The sequence below is a fragment of the Brachyistius frenatus genome, unplaced genomic scaffold (assembly GCF_029030835.1).
Source record: "Brachyistius frenatus isolate BFR_SWC_R1_liver_20210118 unplaced genomic scaffold, ASM2903083v1 Contig_138, whole genome shotgun sequence".
NCBI classification, from domain to species: Eukaryota; Metazoa; Chordata; class Actinopteri; family Embiotocidae; genus Brachyistius; species Brachyistius frenatus.
Window position 1 is genome coordinate 1,083,533 of NW_027210737.1, and position 9,044 is coordinate 1,092,576.

Below are 9,044 nucleotides of genomic sequence, written 5' to 3' on the forward strand. Positions count from 1 at the left end.
TTAAACATTTGGCGTTCAACAACAGTATACATAATCACATCTCTTTTCAGCCCTGTAGCCAAGCTGACAAAGAGTCACAGCTTTGTTGAGCCTACGATTCCTAACGAAATTGTTAGTATTAGGAAAACCCTACCACTGTTACGACTGTGTCCCTGATCTGATTTGTAGTCAGACCATTTCTCTCCTGTTGAGTTCTCTGCGCAAACTGCAATAATAAATGTATTTAAATCACCAAATTGTGTAATAAAGACAGTAGCGGACTCAAATGCACGACACAGACAGCTAAATCTTTACTGAAATGATCATTTAAAGTCCAGGCGATGATACAGAAGGGCAATCTAAAACTCAGAGAACAGTCCAATATGAAAACTGGAGGTCAGTCAAACCAGGCAGGGTTACCAGAGGGGAGAAGGCAAGAAAGCATATCCAGAAATACAAAACTTCAGGGCAGACACTCGGAAACGAAGCTGTGAACTATGACGAACAGACATGGAAGGGAAGGAGCACACTGACTAAATATACATGTGGGCGGGAAGACAATTGGACAAAGGTGGAAACAATCAGGACGGGACAAACAATCACAAAAGCGGGACAACATGGGGACCGGAATTAAAGTGACCTAGAATGCAATGAGAGGTGACCATCAAAATACACAGGAAATGGATGACAGAATATTGCAAATATCAGAAAAAAATTTAAGGGACAGGACTTGATGTAACAAATTGTCTCTTAGACTCTATCCCAACATGACTGCTCAAGGATGTTTTTCCCTTAATTGGCACTTAAATATTAGATCAATATCAATTTATCTTTATCAACAAGCTGTGTTTCACAGGCTTCTAAAGTTGCTGCAATCAAACCTTTCCTTAAAAAGCTTACTCTTGATGTAGTTGTTTTAGGTAAATCCTTGAAAAAGCCATTCCAAATCAATTATAAGACTACTTACAGAGGAATGCTCTGTTTCAATATTTTCAGGCTTTCGAGTGCATCACAACACAGAAACATCACAAGTGAAAGTTACAAATGCTCATCTGATAGCTTTAGACAATGGCATGAGTCATACTAGATTACATGTAAAATGGGTAGAGCAGGGGTGGTGGGTGCAAGTATTGAGGGGAGTAGTGCTGGGACACCAGGACTGCTGTTGAGCCCTCTGAGGTGTCGTTGGCCTAACTCGACAAAACACCATTGAAGGTAGATGCCCACTTGATAAATCCAGTAAGAACTGCATATTGGGTGCGTTCGAACAGTCAGTTTTGCTTAGGAAGGTTCCTAATCAAGTGACGTGACCCGGAAGTAAAAAAAGTGGTGGCCATATAAGAGCTTTTTGAATTCTTAATATACTTTGACTTCAAGCTTCAATGCTTCCCGTCGTATTTCCTTTAACATAGGACACTCTTTTTCTTGAGGAAACTTCGATCCTTCAATGTGTGCAGCAATATGTTGAAGATATTCTACCAGTCTGTTGTGGCCAGTGCATTGTACTTCACTGTGGTCTGCTGGGGGAGCAGCATTGGAGCTGGAGACACCAACAGACTTAACAAACTGGTTAAGAAGGCCGGCTCCATCATTGGCTGCAAACTGGACAGTCTGGAAAAGGTGGTGGAGAGGAGGACACTGAACAAACTCCTATCCATAATCTGGACCACCCTCTCCACCACCTACTGCAGGGACAGTAAAAAGACTCCTCCAGCTCCGCTGTCACAAGGACCGATCCAGGAGATCATTCCTGCCCACTGCAATAAGACTGTACAATAACTCACCTCTAGCAAAATCCATCACACAACACCATTGGTTGACTGTTTTCTTGTTTGTTTAAATCTTTGCACTATTGTTTAGTTAGTTTTAATTTAATTATTCTATTTTATTGCATTTTTATATTTAATATTTTTTACTGTTGTTTTATTGCTTTCCTCTACCTATAATGCTGCTGTAGCAAAACAATTTCCCATTGTGGGATTAATAAAGTATCTATCTATCTATCTATCACACCAGACCATACTTGATGACAGGATAGAGATAACGCCGTCCTCCAACAATGTGCCGTTTTATGACTCCAAAAAAAAACATAAAACAAAAGCCCTAAATATTTTAAACTAACTTTCACACCCTGTCATGAGAACTTCAGTTAAATGTATAACTTAGAACATCCGCAGAATTGAATACTTTTTTTTATAAAAGCGGCTGTATTTATTGTTATTTTTGAGCTACAGTGAGAAAAATGTTAGGCTAGTCATATAACAATTAAATAAAAAAATACAATGTACTTTACTTTTTACTTTGTTCAGCAAATAATGTGTGTTTGTGTTTGTCTGTGATTTATGCATACACAGTCCACATCAAAATATGCATTCAGCCTTACACCATATTCTTGCTGAGACCGGTCAGCTGAGTGAAGATATCATAAGGAGGTAGGAGCGAGCCGATGGAAAAAAAGGAAAACCAACCGTCAGAATCAGAGTCACAAGTTGTAACTCATCCTGTAACTCAGCTGAAGATATTTTATACAAACCTGATTGAAACGAGCCGATGCCAGAAATTAACCAGAAGAGTCGCAAATTGTTTTTAATTTCTGTGGACATTGACAGAGCATGTGTCTGTGTCTCAGCAGAGCTGCATTGACACAATTACTCGGAAGATACTCGTACTCGTCAAAAGTACATTATCCATACCGGATACTCGTTTCAGCCAAGTACTTGTCTCATCCCTAATGAATATACCTGTACAGTTACACAACAAAAGGCTTTTCTCTCCTGATCTCAGATCAAAGGATAGGGGAATACACATCACAGCTCTTTAAATCCAGCCAAACACATCAATTCAGTTGTTTCAAAGGGTGTGCATTCTGTGAGTAACTGGACATATCAGAGAAAGCCATGTAATAAAAAATAAAAAAAAAAAACAGGCAGCACATACGAGAGATATTACCGTCTCCATTAGTAAGATATCCACATAATTCAAATCTTCTGTCATAAAATGAGGAAACAAATGTTTGGGTTTTTTTTAATGTTTCTCTGTCTCTTTCTCACTCTTAGCAAACATAGTTTGTTTTAATGATGCCTTCCTAATTGGTTTTATTTATTTTATATTTCTTGTGTATTGTGTTGTTTTGTTTGCTGATTATAGTCTCATGAATACTTCTTGTAATAAGGACTATCTTGGAAAAGAGTTTAATCTCAATGAGACTTTTTGATAAAAAAAAATTAAATAAGTGTAAATGATGAGGTATTTTCTTTAAATGCTTACTTTGTGTCATAATGCCTTCACCAGAGACGCTATTGAGAACTTTTTTTGCCCAGTAATCTCAAGAATTATACAAAATATCAAGCTTCTGAAAATATTGCAGAGATTTGTTGAATTTCCATAAATTACTGAGATCACAAGATTGCAGTTTCCTGGAAGGACTTACTATTAACAGGATCATCTATTTTGGAATGGCCCAGAAGGCTCTGAGCATGGCAATTACATCACTTGCTTTTTCCATCCAGCACCTAGATATTAATAGGTCTAATGTACAGCATGCTCTTGAAGCCACTTAACATGTACAGTTTTAGTTTCTTTGACTAAAGATGATTAATATGGTACAGTGAATACAGTGCAATAGCAAAAAATGACAACAACAAAAATCTGACAATGGATTGTCTTTCTTCTGCTTAATACTCCTCCCAGCACATTTCCATTTGCTTTTTAGCTTTTAGATGGAGGGTGAATGGAAAAAGAGGGTAATGGTGATAATGTTGTGGTGTTGTGGGCTTACATTGCCAAGAGGGGGAAGGCGGTTGCTTGGCCAAACCATGCATATTAAATTTAGATATGCAAATATTGTCAGAGGGCAAGGTTGAGAAACAAGGTGGCAATGAGGGAGAACAGAGAATATGATTTGTCATGTAATTAAATGTTTACTTGTTGGCTTAAACAGGGTTCAGTTCTCTAATTTAGATGTTGTTGATCACACTGTAAACATTGTTTTTTTTAAATGTTTAAGGGAGAAAACGGATCAGAGTTGAGGTAAAATGTCAACTGACATGCTATGAAAAGATCACTTTGTTTGTGGCAAAAAGAAAAGAAGCAATTATAATACACAAAGAGCACCATGTAAAGTTAATTTGTCTGCTGAGAAGAAATGTGCCTTTACAACAAGGATTTTCCTGTTTGAGTTAAAAAAATTTTTTTTTAAAAAGCAGATCTATGTCTTCTCCAAGTAGAGCCATAAAATGTTGGGCACAGATATGAGGAACAGCAGTGGTGTTAAAATGTAAATGTGTCAGAGGGCATGTTACATGGAACAGATAAGCTCTCAGGGGCTTGTTTAAACCCCAGAAACAAAAGACACTTAACAGTAATCCAAGCAGCTCATATCAGTCAAAACAAATCCTCCCTGAAATGAGTTCAGTCAGGCAGAGGCCATAACTGCAACTGGCCTTTAGCCTCATCCCCAGCCCTCTATTGTCTTCCGCTTCATTGACTCAGAGCCGGTAACCAGATTGGGAGAACAAAGCATAGTGGTGTGGTGCTTTTAACGTAAAAAAAAAAAAAAAAAAAAAAGTCCCAATCCAGGCTGTCTAGCCCAAAAAGAGGATTTAACTGGGTTAACATCAACAACATGGGAACAACCTCTAGGGAATCACACAAACACAAAGCCATTGTGTTAATAGTCAGGCCTAACAATCTGTCAACCTGTTTTCCTGCCGTTACTCACCCAGCTACAGAAGAGGATTTCCCTGTATGATTTGGATTTTTAATGGCATGATTCATTTATCTTTTGCATGATACTACAACATATTAACATGCCAAAAACTTGGTGGGATGGGTTCAAACCCTTGTTGACAGGGTCAGGCACTAACACACCACTGCTGCCCTGTAGGCTGAAGCTGGTTGCTGTATCCTGCGGACCTCCTTGGGTGGACAATTTCACAGGAAACACGCTATTTAAAAAACAGCCTTATCTCAGCGACAGAAGCTCAAATACAGCATAAAATTGAATTACATTGCCACGGTTTAAACTAAGTGTTTAGGAACAAATTTCTTCATCAGTACTATGGCAAATTGGATAAACTACATTCCCAAAGTGGTTTCAAGCCACTTTCTGTCTGCAATTTCACAGAAAACAGCATTTCAAGGCTCACTTTCTCAGGCCTAATGTAAAACTGCATTACATTTCCACGGTTTAAACTAAGTGTTTAGGAACAAATTTCTTCATCAGTACTATGGCAAATGGGATAAACTACATGGCCAAAGTGGTTTCAAGCCACTTTCTGTCTGCAATTTCACAGAAAACAGCATTTCAAGGCTCACTTTCTCAGGCCTAATGTAAAACTGCATTACATTGCCACGGTTTAAACTAAGTGTTTAGGAACAAATTTCTTCATCAGTACTATGGCAAATGGGATAAACTACATGGCCAAAGTGGTTTCAAGCCACTTTCTGTCTGCAATTTCACAGAAAACAGCATTTAAAAGGCTCACTTTTGCATTACAGTGCCACGGCTTAAACTAAGTGTTTACGAACAAATTTCTTAATCAGTGCTATGGAAAATGGGATAAACTACATGGCCAAAGTAGTTTCAAGCCACCTTGGGTGGACAATTTCACAGGAAACACGCTATTTAAAAAACAGCCTTATCTCAGCGACAGAAGCTCAAATACAGCATAAAATTGAATTACATTGCCACGGTTTAAACTAAGTGTTTACGAACAAATTTCTTCATCAGTGCTATGGAAAATGGGATAAACTACATGGTCAAAGTAGTTTCAAGCCACCTTGGGTGGACAATTTCACAGGAAACACGCTATTTAAAAAACAGCCTTATCTCAGCGACAGAAGCTCAAATACAGCATAAAATTGAATTACATTGCCACGGTTTAAACTAAGTGTTTAGGAACAAATTTCTTCATCAGTACTATGGCAAATTGGATAAACTACATGCCCAAAGTGGTTTCAAGCCACTTTCTGTCTGCAATTTCACAGAAAACAGCATTTCAAGGCTCACTTTCTCAGGCCTAATGTAAAACTGCATTACATTGCCACGGTTTAAACTAAGTGTTTAGGAACAAATTTCTTCATCAGTACTATGGCAAATGGGATAAACTACATGGCCAAAGTGGTTTCAAGCCACTTTCTGTCTGCAATTTCACAGAAAACAGCATTTCAAGGCTCACTTTCTCAGGCCTAATGTAAAACTGCATTACAGTGCCACGGCTTAAACTAAGTGTTTACGAACAAATTTCTTAATCAGTGCTATGGAAAATGGGATAAACTACATGGCCAAAGTAGTTTCAAGCCACCTTGGGTGGACAATTTCACAGGAAACACGCTATTTAAAAAACAGCCTTATCTCAGCGACAGAAGCTCAAATACAGCATAAAATTGAATTACATTGCCACGGTTTAAACTAAGTGTTTACGAACAAATTTCTTCATCAGTGCTATGGAAAATGGGATAAACTACATGGTCAAAGTAGTTTCAAGCCACCTTGGGTGGACAATTTCACAGGAAACACGCTATTTAAAAAACAGCCTTATCTCAGCGACAGAAGCTCAAATACAGCATAAAATTGAATTACATTGCCACGGTTTAAACTAAGTGTTTAGGAACAAATTTCTTCATCAGTACTATGGCAAATTGGATAAACTACATGCCCAAAGTGGTTTCAAGCCACTTTCTGTCTGCAATTTCACAGAAAACAGCATTTCAAGGCTCACTTTCTCAGGCCTAATGTAAAACTGCATTACATTGCCACGGTTTAAACTAAGTGTTTAGGAACAAATTTCTTCATCAGTACTATGACAAATGGGATAAACTACATGGCCAAAGTGGTTTCAAGCCACTTTCTGTCTGCAATTTCACAGAAAACAGCATTTAAAGGCTCACTTTCTCAGGCCTGATGTAAAACTACATTACAGTGCCACGGCTTAAACTAAGTGTTTACGAACAAATTTCTTCATCAGTGCTATGGAAAATGGGATAAACTACATGGTCAAAGTAGTTTCAAGCCACCTTGGGTGGACAATTTCACAGGAAACACGCTATTTAAAAAACAGCCTTATCTCAGCGACAGAAGCTCAAATACAGCATAAAATTGAATTACAGTGCCACGGCTTAAACTAAGTGTTTACGAACAAATTTCTTCATCAGTGCTATGGAAAATGGGATAAACTACATGGTCAAAGTAGTTTCAAGCCACCTTGGGTGGACAATTTCACAGGAAACACGCTATTTAAAAAACAGCCTTATCTCAGCGACAGAAGCTCAAATACAGCATAAAATTGAATTACATTGCCACGGTTTAAACTAAGTGTTTAGGAACAAATTTCTTCATCAGTACTATGGCAAATTGGATAAACTACATGCCCAAAGTGGTTTCAAGCCACTTTCTGTCTGCAATTTCACAGAAAACAGCATTTCAAGGCTCACTTTCTCAGGCCTAATGTAAAACTGCATTACATTGCCACGGTTTAAACTAAGTGTTTAGGAACAAATTTCTTCATCAGTACTATGGCAAATGGGATAAACTACATGGCCAAAGTGGTTTCAAGCCACTTTCTGTCTGCAATTTCACAGAAAACAGCATTTCAAGGCTCACTTTCTCAGGCCTAATGTAAAACTGCATTACAGTGCCACGGCTTAAACTAAGTGTTTACGAACAAATTTCTTAATCAGTGCTATGGAAAATGGGATAAACTACATGGCCAAAGTAGTTTCAAGCCACCTTGGGTGGACAATTTCACAGGAAACACGCTATTTAAAAAACAGCCTTATCTCAGCGACAGAAGCTCAAATACAGCATAAAATTGAATTACATTGCCACGGTTTAAACTAAGTGTTTACGAACAAATTTCTTCATCAGTGCTATGGAAAATGGGATAAACTACATGCCCAAAGTGGTTTCAAGCCACTTTCTGTCTGCAATTTCACAGAAAACAGCATTTCAAGGCTCACTTTCTCAGGCCTAATGTAAAACTGCATTACATTGCCACGGTTTAAACTAAGTGTTTAGGAACAAATTTCTTCATCAGTACTATGACAAATGGGATAAACTACATGGCCAAAGTGGTTTCAAGCCACTTTCTGTCTGCAATTTCACAGAAAACAGCATTTAAAGGCTCACTTTCTCAGGCCTGATGTAAAACTACATTACAGTGCCACGGCTTAAACTAAGTGTTTACGAACAAATTTCTTCATCAGTGCTATGGAAAATGGGATAAACTACATGGTCAAAGTAGTTTCAAGCCACCTTGGGTGGACAATTTCACAGGAAACACGCAATTTAAAAAACAGCCTTATCTCAGCGACAGAAGCTCAAATACAGCATAAAATTGAATTACAGTGCCACGGCTTAAACTAAGTGTTTACGAACAAATTTCTTCATCAGTGCTATGGAAAATGGGATAAACTACATGGTCAAAGTGGTTTCAAGCCACTTTGGGTGGACAATATCACAGGAAACACGCTATTTAAAAAACAGCCTTATCTCAGCGACAGAAGCTCAAATTCAACATAAAATTGAATTACAGTGTCACGGTTTAAACTAAGTGTTTACGAACAAATTTCTTCATCAGTACTATGGCAAATTGGATAAACTACATGCCCAAAGTGGTTTCAAGCCACTTTCTGTCTGCAATTTCACAGAAAACAGCATTTCAAGGCTCACTTTCTCAGGCCTAATGTAAAACTGCATTACATTTCCACGGTTTAAACTAAGTGTTTAGGAACAAATTTCTTCATCAGTACTATGGCAAATGGGATAAACTACATGGCCAAAGTGGTTTCAAGCCACTTTCTGTCTGCAATTTCACAGAAAACAGCATTTCAAGGCTCACTTTCTCAGGCCTAATGTAAAACTGCATTACAGTGCCACGGCTTAAACTAAGTGTTTACGAACAAATTTCTTAATCAGTGCTATGGAAAATGGGATAAACTACATGGCCAAAGTAGTTTCAAGCCACCTTGGGTGGACAATTTCACAGGAAACACGCTATTTAAAAAACAGCCTTATCTCAGCGACAGAAGCTCAAATACAGCATAAAATTGAATTACATTGCCAC